The 13,643-nt window shown below is 45.0% G+C and overlaps 2 pseudogenes across 2 annotated transcripts; one reads left to right on the top strand and one right to left on the bottom strand.

Annotated features, from left to right (window-relative positions):
- Window positions 1-4,045: 4,045 nt before the first annotated feature.
- On the top strand, window positions 4,046-7,031 carry LOC118471895 (putative HVA22-like protein g; annotated as a pseudogene). Its single transcript, XR_004853801.1, has 7 exons — window positions 4,046-4,370; window positions 4,483-4,554; window positions 5,409-5,507; window positions 5,595-5,651; window positions 5,727-5,790; window positions 5,868-6,088; window positions 6,341-7,031. The product of XR_004853801.1 is annotated as a putative HVA22-like protein g (transcript).
- Window positions 7,032-8,601: 1,570 nt separating this feature from the next.
- LOC118474035 (ABC transporter F family member 4-like) lies at window positions 8,602-13,313 on the bottom strand (annotated as a pseudogene). Its single transcript, XR_004853800.1, has 6 exons — window positions 12,799-13,313; window positions 11,963-12,052; window positions 11,786-11,881; window positions 11,572-11,709; window positions 11,432-11,502; window positions 8,602-9,114 (listed from the first exon to the last, which is right to left on the bottom strand). The product of XR_004853800.1 is annotated as an ABC transporter F family member 4-like (transcript).
- Between the last annotated feature and the right edge of the window lie 330 nt (window positions 13,314-13,643).

The following is a 13,643-nucleotide window of genomic DNA, read 5'->3' as shown; positions in this document are numbered from 1 at the left end:
CGGACAGTCCGGTGCACACCGGACAGTCCGGTGAATTATAGTGGACGAGCCGTTGGAGTTTCCCGACGCTGGCGAGTTCCTGAGGCCGACCTCCCTTGGCGCACCGGACACTGTCCGGTGTACACCGGACAGTCCGGTGAATTATAGTCGAGTCGCCTCTGGAAATTCCCGAAGGTAGCGAGTTTGAGTCTGAGTCCCCCTGGTGCACCGGACATGTCCGGTGGCACACCGAACAGTCCGGTGCGCCAGACCAGGGGTGCCTTTGGTTGCCCCTTTGCTCCTTTGTTGAATCCAAAACTTGGTCTTTTTATTGGCTGAGTGTGAACCTTTTACACCTGTATAATCTATACACTTGGGCAAACTAGTTAGTCCAAAGATTTGTGTTGGGCAATTCAACCACCAAAATTATATAGGAACTAGGTGTAAGCCTAATTCCCTTTCAGCGAGCCCCATGATCTTGCGAAGAAGTCAACGGTAGACAAATCATGTTTCTTCGATGTAGAAAGTTCCACATGTATTTGCACCATGTACGCAAGTGTGGATGATAAAAATTTCTTTCAGAGAGAGTCCTATGCCTCCTTGGAAGACATGATACTGACAATGTCATAAAAGGACTTTCTTGGTCATCAACGAGAGAATGCCACTCAATAGTTATTGGTCTTGATCATAACAACGAACATACGTTGGATAGGGGACTTTAGCGCCACCTATGGCCATCGATGTGGTGATCTACTTTTCAGGTGTGCCATTAGATCCACCAAGGTATCCCAAAAACTTCAAGCTTTGTAGATATGGAAGTAGTTGAGAACACCATAGGAAGAAATTAGATTTAGCCACTCGAATCACGATGACTTAGTGTATAGAGATCAACAACATGGTGATAGAAGTAGTGGCACATGGGAGGAGGAAGAATGATGTGTGGTGGATAATTAGAAGAATTTCCTTGGCTTTGTACCATGTTAATATGGCATAAAGTAATACCCTACATGGGTTGTACTCACGTATATATAGAGAGATATACTTGATGATGATTTACTCGCCCTATAAGGGCACAGAAGGATGATTTACATGATAGTTAATAGCACTATCGAGATCAGGGGACACAATCTCAAACTTTTACATGGTAGGTAACAAAACTGCCAAATTTAGCAGGCGTAGCTCTAAACCCAACACCACAAACAGAATCAAGAGTGCATGACCTTTTCCTACTGTATATAACTTTCCATCTTTAACATTGTCTATCATGATCGGTGTATTTGTGCCACCCATGGCACCCCTGCCATTCTGCTAATCTTCTTTTCCCTTTCCATGGCAGTTTAACACGCTTCTTAGGTAGTGTTTGGTTGAGGAGTCAAGTAGAACAGAGTCGTTTCATTCCTGATTCTAGTAACGGAGCGGCTCTGTTCTGTGTTTGGTAATCTGGAACGGAGCGACTCTGTTTTTTGTTTGGTTGCAGAGTGAACGGAACGGAGCGTGACTGTGAGAGCGGGATGAGAACGGAGCGGCTCCGTCCGGTTGATTTTTTGGAGCGGAATGGTTCCGAATCTGAGGAGAATATTCTCTAATTGGAGTTCTGTTCTAGTTACTTTGTAACCAAACAGGAACAAAACTAGGATAGAACGGCTCCGTTCTACTTGACTCTTCAACCAAACACTACCTTAATCTGCGATTTCTTTGTTGTGTCATTGTTCTAACCGTACTTGAAAATCAGTTGACCACAAATGACATTGTTACTAATTAAATGCATATAGGGTTTCCACGATGGAGAAGGCAACGATACCAATCTTGAAAAAACCACCTACCCACGGTTTAAACTTGGAAAGTGAAGCGTGCATGTATCTTGCTCCGGTGCAGAAATCATCTATATCGAATGAACCTTTCCTTTTGAAGAAATAAAAAAACATGGTGTCTCATGCTGTATAGAGTATGTATAACTGATATTTAATATATGATCTCTCCAGGGTATCTAGGGGCTAATTGAAAAAAAAAAATTACAAGAGACGATCCGTTCGTGAAGAGTCTGTCTCTAAAGGACTCTCCATACATAATATCTCTTAACTGTATTTATTGTTTGAAAGTTCAGATTTATATCATATAATCTTTTAACTGTCCTTTCTACTTGTAAAGCTAAATGGACCGTCTCAGGACTGTATGTACGTGCCTTTTATAATTTTAAGTTGTATCTCGTGCTAGTGCTACCATGATTAATGCTACATTGTAATAATACATTCTATTCGCTGGTCGCATTGGTATCCTTGCCCAAGGCGGGGCGCAGCGGAACGCGCCCACCCCGCGTCACGTAGGTGGAGCGGAAGAGAGTAAAACGTCACGTATTTGGGAGTGGGGAGAGTTCGTTAGTACGTCCTCTACCGGGGTTTCTGGCAATTGATTACTACACAGGTGCCGGTGGTTGAATTATGGAAGTAAAAAAAAGAGGCCAGCATAATCTACACCCTCCGCCCACCACGCCCATGCATGACAATCATGTGAAACCATCTTAAAGCTGCGACGTGCTCACGTGCACGCTCTTGTACGTACCAGATCCCTTGTCCTTGGATTTAGCTTATATACAGTAGTTGTTAGTACATCAGTTTAGAGCACCATATGTTGACGTGTCGCCCGATCGATCCTGCATATGTGAACATGAAAAGTATATACTGTGTTATCACGATTTGGCTAACTCCTGAATAGTCAGCGGCGGTCCTAATATTTTTGGGGCTCAGAACAAGGTTTCAAATAGAGGTCCTTTAAATTATTTTTAATATATAAATGTTACTAATTAAACACTCAAAATACATCTAAAAATATTTATATCAAATAATAAGTAAATAAAAGAATATATATTATAGTATAATTTTTTTCTAAAAGTTTAGATATTCATTATTTTGTTGATGGGCTATTCGATCACATGACTAGAATTAGGCCTTATGAATTCGAGTGCCCGCGGCGACCGCCCCTCTTCCCCATCCTCATCCTCAGGGCCACCACTGTGAATAGTAGCGCATCGTGAAAAGTATTTCGCGAAAACCTTGGGAACAGACTAACCGTACAAGCAGCACGTACGTATATATGCTGTGCCTCTAATTAAACGTGCACATGGTTGGTGAAACGTGAACATGCATGCACAGTGACGCCCATCCCATAGCCATAGGTCCGCCACCTTGCGATTTGGACGCACGTCCGGTGGTCACGCGCTCTCGCCCCGTCCGGACCAAAGAATTCTTACGTGCCGTGCGTGCGACACAGAAAGGAAAGCCGGCCAGAACACCAGATCCGATCAGAGCGCACCCGGGCCTGGGTGGTCCACTGCATCTCCAATCCACCACCTCTGTGTCTGTTGTTGTGTTATATATACGTAGAACTGCACCATTTATACACTAGTTAGTAGTACATCAGACCAAGCATGATATGTACGTAGAACTGCAGTACTGCACCATAGACCCATAGTACCAGCACAACACCCTACCTGCTTTGCCACTTCGACCAGGGGGCAGCCAGGAAAACGAAAACGCACCTCACTCCACTCGGCACAGTGGCAGACCAGATTTGAGCCCCTCCTGACGATGCAATAGTGTTTTGATACAACTTTTATTTACCACATATTTTCTAAAAAAATAATTTTAAGTACATTGTGAACATATGAGGTACCATTTATTTCTAAAAAAAAGATCGCGCGCGCACACACTTCTCGAAACAAACATACTCTGATACTCATACTATTCTCGGATATGTAAGATCAGCACGTGAGAATTAATCCGTGACAAAATTTCGAATGGTTTTGTTCAGGAGACTCTATTAAAAAAAGGTTCAAAGTGAATTGTGCTGGCTGACCGCCAACGGTTGGATAAGGGAAGAAAGTGTATAGCACAGTAGTATACAAATACAGCGTTGAATATGGATCAATGGATGGCATCCCCACGACCCCACCCCACCTGCCTGCGATAGAGAGGCGGAGACAAGGGTACATTAATAATTGGCTAAAAGAAATGTCGCTCGCTGGTACACCCATGCGGCCATGCGCCATGGTTCAGCTTGAACAGGGGAGGAGAGCAGAGCGAGAGGGCCACTCGGGTTGGTTAGAAGAACCCAATGCAAGTGTGAGTGAGCTGACGGCACGGCGGACGCGCTCGCCTCTCCTCTCCTCTCCTCTCCTCTCCTCTTCTTCCGGCTCTCCCTCTCCGCATGCCATTCCAACGCATTACCGGTATTTTTAGCCGCCGGAGGAGACGGGTAGCTGCGTAGCCACTAGCGAGAGAGAGAGGGAGGGGAGAAACCATAGCTCCTGGCCGTTCTGCCTGCCCATCCACCGCGGCGCCGGCCGTCCGTCTCCCGTCCACATCCCTCCTCCTCTCCTGCAAGGTTCCTGTGCGGTATGGTATGCTAGCTCGGCTCCCTGTGGATTCCCCCCTCATCCGGAATGTGATGGCGCGGTGGATGGTGTTTTGATCTGTGTTCGCTTTTGGCGGATCTGGTCGCGCGCAGTAGCGCAGAGGGGTCGGAGTCGGAGTCGGAGTCGGAGAAGATGATGGGCGGGTTCCTCTCCAGGGTCCTCCTGTAAGCGCTCCCTTGCTCCGAATCTTGTAACGTCGGTGTTCTTTGTAGATTGACACTTTGAGGTTGGAGCCTTATCAGAGGCACCAGTGTTCCGGTTTTAATAAATCTGTTTTTTTTTTTCAAATTTGGATTTGTGGGGACCCATTCGGAGAGTTCAGCAGCCTCTCTCTTGGTTTAACTTCACTCATTCGCTCCTCCTTAATATGTTGCTTTCTTCAAAACAAAACAAAACAAAACAAAAAGAGGAGGAGATGCGTTCGTTATTGTCGATTTGCCCACCCTGGCCTCTTCGCCGGAAAATGAGGCTGAGAGCACGCAACCATTCGGAAGTATTTTATTCTTCTCGAGGAGCATATGGGGGCAAGTTTTTAATTCATTGCACAACGGTCAATGGTTCTGTTCGTTTATTCTTCCGGTCCGACTCATTCTTTTTGAAGATGATGTTCTAACAATCATATCTCTTCAAATGGTTAAGATCGGAGGATACTCTCGTATGAGTTAAGATAGGTCAAACTGCTATGCTCTTTTTTAAAAAAAAATCTTTGGCCTGCTTCATCAAGAACTAGATTTGATCCTGTTCATCTCTGTGTTGATGAATTATCTACAGTTTAGCTATAAACGCGTCTGAAATGTTAGTCTATTGAAGGATACTTTGATACTGAAGCCATGCAGCTTTAAATTGCCAGCTTTTCTTTTTTGTGGTTTATTACGGATGAATAAAAGGGGAAAAACAAAATAATAGTCTTTTACTGAAACATCAACTTACTATACGAGGAAGGACATGCTTTTGTCACGATATGCAATCGCTAACATGCCATTTATCTTGTGGCATTTGATGTGCCGATTTCCTGTAGGTTGGCTTTTGGCTATGCCTATCCTGCCTACGAATGCTACAAGACTGTTGAACTGAACAAACCAGAGATTGCGCAGCTCATATTTTGGTGTCAGTATTGGTAAGGCGTTTCAATAAATTATTATGCGGTCGCAATATTGACTTCCGTGAACAATCTGCCAAATTTAGGTTTGTTTCCTGTGTCTAGGATTTTAGTTGCCCTGTTGACAGTTTTGGAGAGATTCGGAGATTTCACAATATCATGGTGAGACTGCTTAAGCCTGTGATTTTCTTCAGTTCATTGACGAGAAACTAACATTTCTGTGCGCTCATGTTGAAGGCTACCGTTCTACTCGGAAGCAAAGCTGATGTTCTTTGTATACTTGTGGTACCCTAAGACAAAGGTCTTTAGATTGTCCTTTGCTTCTTCTATCTCACAGTTTAGTTTTTGGCAACAGGCTGATGTGTGCTTTCATTACAGGGAACTACGTATGTTTATGGAACTTTCTTTAAACCATATATTTCTCAGCATGAGAATGAAATCGACCGGAATCTCCTTGAGCTGAGAGCTCGAGCCACCGACACGGTTGTACTTTATTTTCAGAAGGCTGCTTCGGCAGGACAAAGTACTTTCTTTTGACGTTTTAAAATATGTTGCTGGCCCAGTCACCTTCTCAGAAATCAAGGCAACGCCTTCATCAGGTGTGTGTGGATCAAATGCACTATTACTCTCTTTTTTGTCAAAAAAAATCCATTGAATCATTTGTTGTTCAGTGTTCATCATGTTTACTCAGATGCTCAAACTTTTTTTTACTGTTCTTGTTCTTCTCTGATGCAATATTGGTCATGATGCCATAGGAAGGAATGTAGTACAGAAATGTGTGCTCTGGTTTAACTGATCTGGCAGTGTTTATCTTGTTAGCCATGTTAAAATCATGCTTTGATGTCTTCCAGGATTCACAGCAGCCGCCACAACAACAACAACCACAAGTGCAGGTGCAGCAGGCGCAACCACAAAAACAAGCAGCACCTGTTATGCGCAGAGCATCATCTATTGCTGCTCGGCAAGCAGCAATGGCACAGCAATCTCAGGAGACTAAACCCGTTTCATCTTCGCCCAAGATCAAGCGTCAAACATCAGCGAGATCTGGTTCAGTGGCATCCACAAAGCCTCCGGTAGCTGCATCCGCGCTAAAACCTGGTGGTAGCCCAAAGAAAGGCGAGGTCAAACCTGCTGCCGACCCAGTTCAAACTCCAACCACAGGTGCCGATTCACCGAAACCCGAGCCTAGCGCCCCATCACTCCCTGGAGCCGAAGGGGTGGACAAGATGGCCATCGACGAGGCCAGTGGTGACGCCCCAGAGGGCGCAGAAGAGCTTGACCCTGCGCTCGAAGAGGAGACGCCGATGGAGGAGACGATCCGTGTGACGCGCGCCAAGCTAAGGAGGCGCACGGCCACCGAAGATCCTGCTGGGAATTAGCTGTAGGCCATTGTTTTTCCTTTCCCTGCACATTGTGTTGATCTTTTTTTGGGTTTTAGGCTGTCATGTTGTTTGGTGGAATGGAGATGTGTTGTTGAATTGGTTCTTTGTGACACAGTTGATTATCTTGTTTCTGTGCTTTTTTGGTGCCCTTTTCTTGTTATTTAAGTTGTAAGTAACACTTTCTCTCCGCATGTGAATACAGGTTAGCGGCACGAGCAAAGAACGCATGCAATTGCAACATTATACACTTCAATCTGGTCACTCCCTGAGTATCTTCGGGATGTCACATCCAGCCGCAATTTTCAGCCGGCAGGGAAACAAGAACAGCTGTTTTTCTATCATTCTCTGTGTACATGTATCTGTTTGAGTCCCTGGTACACGCTGCAGTTAGTCTGGCAGAAGCTTTTCCTATAGTCATTGGAAGGCCCTCAGAACTTTAACATGTGATACTAAAACTTAGTCAAGTTAATTAGAGCACGGTAGAATCTTACATTATACTAATAAGTACTAAAAGTTTTATTGACGTGCAACTGATCAGAATTAATTATGTTTAATCTCTATTATTTTTCTAATACACTACTACAAGATAGGGACTGTAATCTATATACGGTTTTTGATAAAGTTGTAGAAGAGGTCGAAAGATAAATAAAGGAAAGGCAAAGCAGAAAGAAGAAAAGGGGCAGATGCAATGGCGACATTTCGTCAGATTTCTCCCTTTATTACACACTGTCAGAGTAACAGCCAGCTAATTGAACTTTTTTTTTGCTATGTCCGCCAGATACAAGATCATTTTCCGTGTCCTATACCGAATTCTGCTAATATTTTTTGAAAGTGTCCTTCGACATCGTAGGTCCATGCCAAGATGCCACAGCCCACGACGACTGCGCTCCGTTGGAGCAGAACCTGAAAGCATCGCAATCCTAGCTAAAACATCTTATCCTGAGCCGTTGACGATATATAGAGGGCCAGGGCCTGCCCCGTGCATCTTTACAAACTACGAGTGAATTGACTCCAAGTCAAAGGGTGCCAGCAAATCGACCTGTTTGTCTCGGCACGTACGACCGATGCCTCTGGAATGATCCTAACCTACAACTACAACTGGCAGTGGCAGCATCCGCTGCCGACCTCTGGCTACCGAGAAAGGAGAAATTGTTCAGATCGTTTGCAGGCTTCCACTTACCTTTGTTTCACAACCCTACTGGCGTACGTACGAGCAGGTGGTGAGTGAGCTGACTCGTGGTACATCCCATAGCGAGGTGAACGGACAGGGACTTGGTCGCCGGCAGCTGCTGCCATGATCTCGCAGGTCGGTTCTCAAGACGTGTCCCTGCGTCAATTTGTGTGGCCCGCCGCTGTACAGAAGCTGACCGTCGTGCACGAGAATTTGAATAGTGCATGTGTCATTATTGCCTTTTGTCTGATCACAGACACTGCCATGCGGCAGCATGGTATGCTATCTTGTTGCAAGTTCGCCACATGACAAGATCCGAAGACGCTGGCGATCTGCTCTGCTAACCCGATTGACATACAAGTTTAGAATAAAGCGTTCAAGCTTTTCAGAATTACGTATCATCGACGGCAACCTAATAATTATTCTAAATTCTGTTTTGCTTGGGGATGCGCCTACGTCGAGCTCGGCGAAATATGTTACCCCGTGCAAATACAGTCATCCAACCAGATGTTTCACTGGAGTCAAATGCTAACCAACCAGATGTTTCACTGGAGTCAAATGCTAACCAAGTGAAAGTTTGCAGGAACTTACCTTCATTCCAGATCTGAAAAGGCCATCGACAAGTGGTACTTCTTGACACAACACAACACGCTACTTCACATAATTTAGTTGCGCGCCCCAAATGAGCAAACCAATGGAAGGAACAATCATCCAAGGTCATCCGAGCTAGAAATTGTCTGAAGAACACGTCTCATTACTAGGATAATGAGATGCTAGGACCTAACTAGGCCTTGTGCCTCTTGGTCTTTGCTTTAGAAGCTACAAAATCATCGTCGTCGTCGTCATCATCTGTGTCATCACTTGCCTTCCTTTTCTTCTGAGACTTCAGCTTTCCAGCACTGTTTTGAAGGCATAACTAACTTCTTTGCAGATGAAGGCAGTGTCTTGGCTGGAGAAGAAGGAATTCTCTTCGCCACAATTGCTTTGACTGGTGACTTAACCTTCTGACCTTGTTTCTTCTCAAAACATTTTCTAGCCACATCCACCGGGAGCAAAACCCCATTCCATCAACCTATGCACATCCAAAGAATAATTGAATATATCAGTTTGCTTCAATAAGAACGTTCATGCATCCTTGAACCTCTGACACCGAAGGATAGATATATTAACACAGACTGCAGAACAACAAACACGGTTCATAAATATAAATTCAGGTCTGGGGGTGGTGTCAGCGGACACTTGATCAGATAATGGTATCTTCCGGCATGTTGTAGGCGCACAAGGTAAGATGGAAAGTTAGTACATTCTATGGCATCGGAATGATCTAGTCTAGTGATGAATTTGCTGGGAACTAGCTCAAACCAAGACACAGCAAACTACACACAAAAAAATGGTCACCAAAAGATTCTTTTTCATAACAGAAAGTAAGAAATGCTAGAGGCCAGTTTTTTAATAATTAAATTTAAACCAAGTAGAAGGCTTAAATTTTGGCATTGTGTTTCTTAAGGAATTCATATCAGAATGGCATGGTTTAAGATAAAAGGAGTTATTTCAGGTAACATTAGTTACCTTCCAGAAGATATTACTTCACAAGATATATTTCAACTAATCTAACATCAACCAAAATAATGCTAAATATTAAAGCAGTGAGGAGAGGTAAGGCAACTGACCCCCTTTTTAACTTTTAAACGGTAAAGCGTAAGGCGAGGCGACACCTTAAATCTATTAAAAAGTAGGAAAATATTGATATTTGAGAAAGTATTTAGGACAAAAATAATAATAAAGAAGAGAAAATGATCAATAAAAGAAAAAGACTAGCCAGCCAGCCAACAAATCAGCCCAACTAGCCCATTAAGATTAGGTTAAGCCAACTTCCTTTCTCCTCCCTGGGAGCAACAAAACTCCCGAGCGACCAGCGTCTCTCTCTCCCTCCCCCCGCTTTGTCCCTATGTTCGCTCCTCTCTCCTTTGCCGGCGCCGTGCCGCCACCGGCAGACTCTCCCCCACTCGCCTTAGGTGCGGAGTAAGGCGAGCAGGACGCCTTACGTCGCTGGGGAGCGTGCAGCTGCCGCCGCTGCCAGCCACTGTCAGCCTATCCCCCACTCGCCTTAGGTGCGGAGTAAGGCGAGCAGGACGCCTTGCGTCGCCTATGCGACGCCTTAACAACTATGTTCACAACATTATGGAAGCACAAAAAGGCATGGGCCAGAACAACAAAGGATGATCCATTTCGTGAGAATCACATTCAGATTGGTCTTTGCATGCAGGTTTACATGTTCAAAATTAGAGCTGCGCAAATACATGCCTAAGTTTGCTACGCTACAGCTTAATCATGACATAGTGTCTTAGGCAGCTGTATGCTTTCAGACACAAACGTGGTGCACCACACTTTCTAAGCACCCTGTCCCACGTCAAACTTTTTTTCTAGCCTGGAGAAGTTGCCTTACTTGTGGTACCCTTAGGGTAAGTTTGGGAGCAAGGGGAATGGAAGGGATTGGAGGGACTAAATCCCCTTCATTCCCTTTGCTCCCAAACATGATGCATGGGGATTGGAGGTGATTGAGGGGCATATAATATGCCCCTCAATCACCTCCAATCCCCATGCATCCAAACAAGCCCTTAGGCATCAACTAAACAGGATGTGCAGAATACTATGTTGCCTGCTACATCATATTATTAACAAAAGCTGTAATAACGAGTTACAAAAAACCTAGAAAAAAAATCTTGTATATCCTGTTGTTTACACAATTACAGAATGTGAGCGTTGTTGCCATACAGCCATAGTGATGTGTCACCACTGATTATCTTGCCAAAGCTGTGGCTTGACTGCTTGACAAACATTTTGAGAAGATGAATAGATCTCAAAAAGTTATGCAACCATTGGCAATGATTTATCAAACATGACATATTAAAACTCAACCGGTAGGAGGAAGACCACCCCACGGTATTATATTAAGGAAAGGATCAATCGGAGCCCTGATCGAAAAAGGTCACGAAAGCTGCCCCCACCCCCCTGCAGCATGAGGGTCCGCCCCCTATAGGCTAGATTCTTACTTGTGCTTTGAGTCCTCCCAGCTCCTACATGAGGATCTGCCCCCATAGGTCAGTCCATCTCGTGTGCACACAACCAGGAACCAACGAGTGTCCTTTTTTTAACCTGGGCATGTAAGTCGCTTCCACTGGGATTCAAACTCATGACCTAACAAGTGTTACTCAGTCCACCTAACCAACTCAGCTAGAGGCCCTTTCGCATATGATATTTTATACCATTGGTTTTTATGCACTAGATTGGTCTGTACTGATCCAACATGATATGGGCCACACTATAGCTACATCTAGTTTAGCTTGTGACACAGATCTTTACGAGCTTATAAATATGTGGTATCTCACCAGGTTGCAGCCATGTCACTGGTGGGGACCTGCTCATAGAGTGATTCATAGAATATCCTCAATGGATCCCTCTGCATAAAAAAGAAGATTAGCTGCTTTGCAGATGAATAACAGATTGGAGAAGGTTAGAATGGGCATACTTCTTCAGGAGGATCATGCTTCTGCCCTGGCAAACCATACACTTTCCTCTCTTTCTTAACCTTCTCTCCCTTTACAATGGCCAAGGCCAACTTTGCCTCTTCTTTGACACCCACTCGTTTCTTCCTTTTCTTGTCCTCCTTCACCAAGTCACAAGATAATAAGCAAATTTACAACACAACAGGATATCAACCTAAGTACAAGTAGATTGCATACCTTGAGATCTTCCAAATCTTCATCTTTAATTTTTTTAACCTTGGATGTCTTGGCATTACTTCCAGCAGCACCTGCACTTTTCTTCTGCGCCGTTGGCTGAAAGGTGCATAGTTGTTAACTTCAAAACAAGAAGGTAGGGAAATATAGCTGGGAACAATAGGGCGTGAAAGTTGCAACCATGACAAAATCATCATCAGAACTGACTTCTTTCTTGACTTTCGAAGAAGCCTTCATATTGCTATTGTTGCCTTTCTGCTTCTCGTTTCCCTACAAAACAGGACAGGGCAACGTTAGCTTCTGTAGAAAACACAAGGGGCAGCTTAAAATCGGATTTTGGCCGTCAGAATCCAATTCTGTCAGCCAAACACTTCTCTTCTTAGTCTGGTTTTGTGAGAATCACTTCTGGGAAAATCACTTAGTTATCACGTTGGCGGGAATCCGTCGCTTCCTAGATCATAAACCCTATAAACCCATTATCTTCATCCGCACGTAGGCACTACGATATTCGGATTGTCGTGAGAGCTAGATTATCCGCGAATCGAGGTTCTCACAAGAGCTCTTCAGGAAATAGGCCCAAGAAAGACCACGATAGTTCAGCAATGAAGGGCCACATCATGCCATGTACTCATGCCATAGCAACAAAATTTAGTGAAGACTGAAATAATGCATAGTAAAATTAAGTCGCAGCTCAAAATCAACAACCCTCAATTTTGAACTAAATCCCAAAACTTCCGATAAAATTCCAAGGCACACAGATAGGTCCCGAGTTATCACAACATTGGCCTGGAGACCAGGGCGGGGCATATCTGCCCGACGGAAAAGATTGGCCTCTGCGCTTACAATTCCACAACATCCACAAATAAAGTTCATATAAAACGAGCTAACCAAAGATAACCTAGCAAAACAAATATTATCCAAAAAAAAAAAACTCTCAAGACCTAGCGTCACTCGCACTGCGACGCCCGCCAAGCCACAGACCGGAAAGCAGAGATCTGGGGTAGAGGCAAACAAACCTTCTTAGCCCTGGAAAGTGCGAGCGGAACGTTGTCCAAGTCGTCGTCATCGTCCTCCTCCTCCTTCTTGACCTTGGAGGCGCTCGCATTACCCGGTTTTCTTGGCCCTGGAAAGTGCCAGCGGAACGTTGTCCAAATCGTCGTCATCTTCCTCCTCCTCCTCCTCCTTCGGGGGCCTCCTCGCGGCGGCGGCGTCCTCTCCGGCCATCGCTAACTCGCGCGGCGAGGGTTCGCTTCGCTTTCCTTGTTATGCTGCGGTTTCTGTTGCCTATCGCGGGGAAGAGGAAATACTGAGGCAGGGCCACGGCCCGCGACTCCGTCCGGACTCCGGAGCCTGAAGACGAGCATGGCGCGGCTCGGCGAACCGGCCCATATAGAAACGATCCTGTAATGGGCCCCCTTCGGACCCACAGAGGTGCTTAATTATGGTCAGTGGACCAGAAGCGCCTGGAACCTTGACAGTCGACTGCCTCTGTAAATCCCTCGGTCCAAAAGACGAAGAAAAAAAAGGACGGTATCTGTTTCGCTTGCCCGTAACTTTGACTCTTTGAGGAGGCCAAATCTGAGGTGGCGATTTCTGTGGTCCAGTTATTATATTGGAAGGTGTATATGTGGTGTGGTGAGGATTGCTTGGCTTGACTAGACACGGAAGGTCCACCACGAATCAGACAGAACGATATTTATTTACCAGCAATACCAATAGGAACCACGGACGTCCACAACATGTGTGTGTGGATCGCTTCACTTCGTACATTTTTTAACTGTGTAGGGGCATCCAAATCCAACGGTGATCAGGACGCTCCACTCCAATCAGGCAATTACCGGCCCGGGTAGCCAAGTCAAGG

This window comes from Zea mays, unplaced genomic scaffold (assembly GCF_902167145.1).
Source record: "Zea mays cultivar B73 unplaced genomic scaffold, Zm-B73-REFERENCE-NAM-5.0 scaffold_196, whole genome shotgun sequence".
Classification (NCBI taxonomy): domain Eukaryota; kingdom Viridiplantae; phylum Streptophyta; class Magnoliopsida; order Poales; family Poaceae; genus Zea; species Zea mays.
The sequence above is the reverse complement of the archived record's forward strand: the minus strand, read 5'-3'. Positions and strand labels throughout refer to the sequence as shown.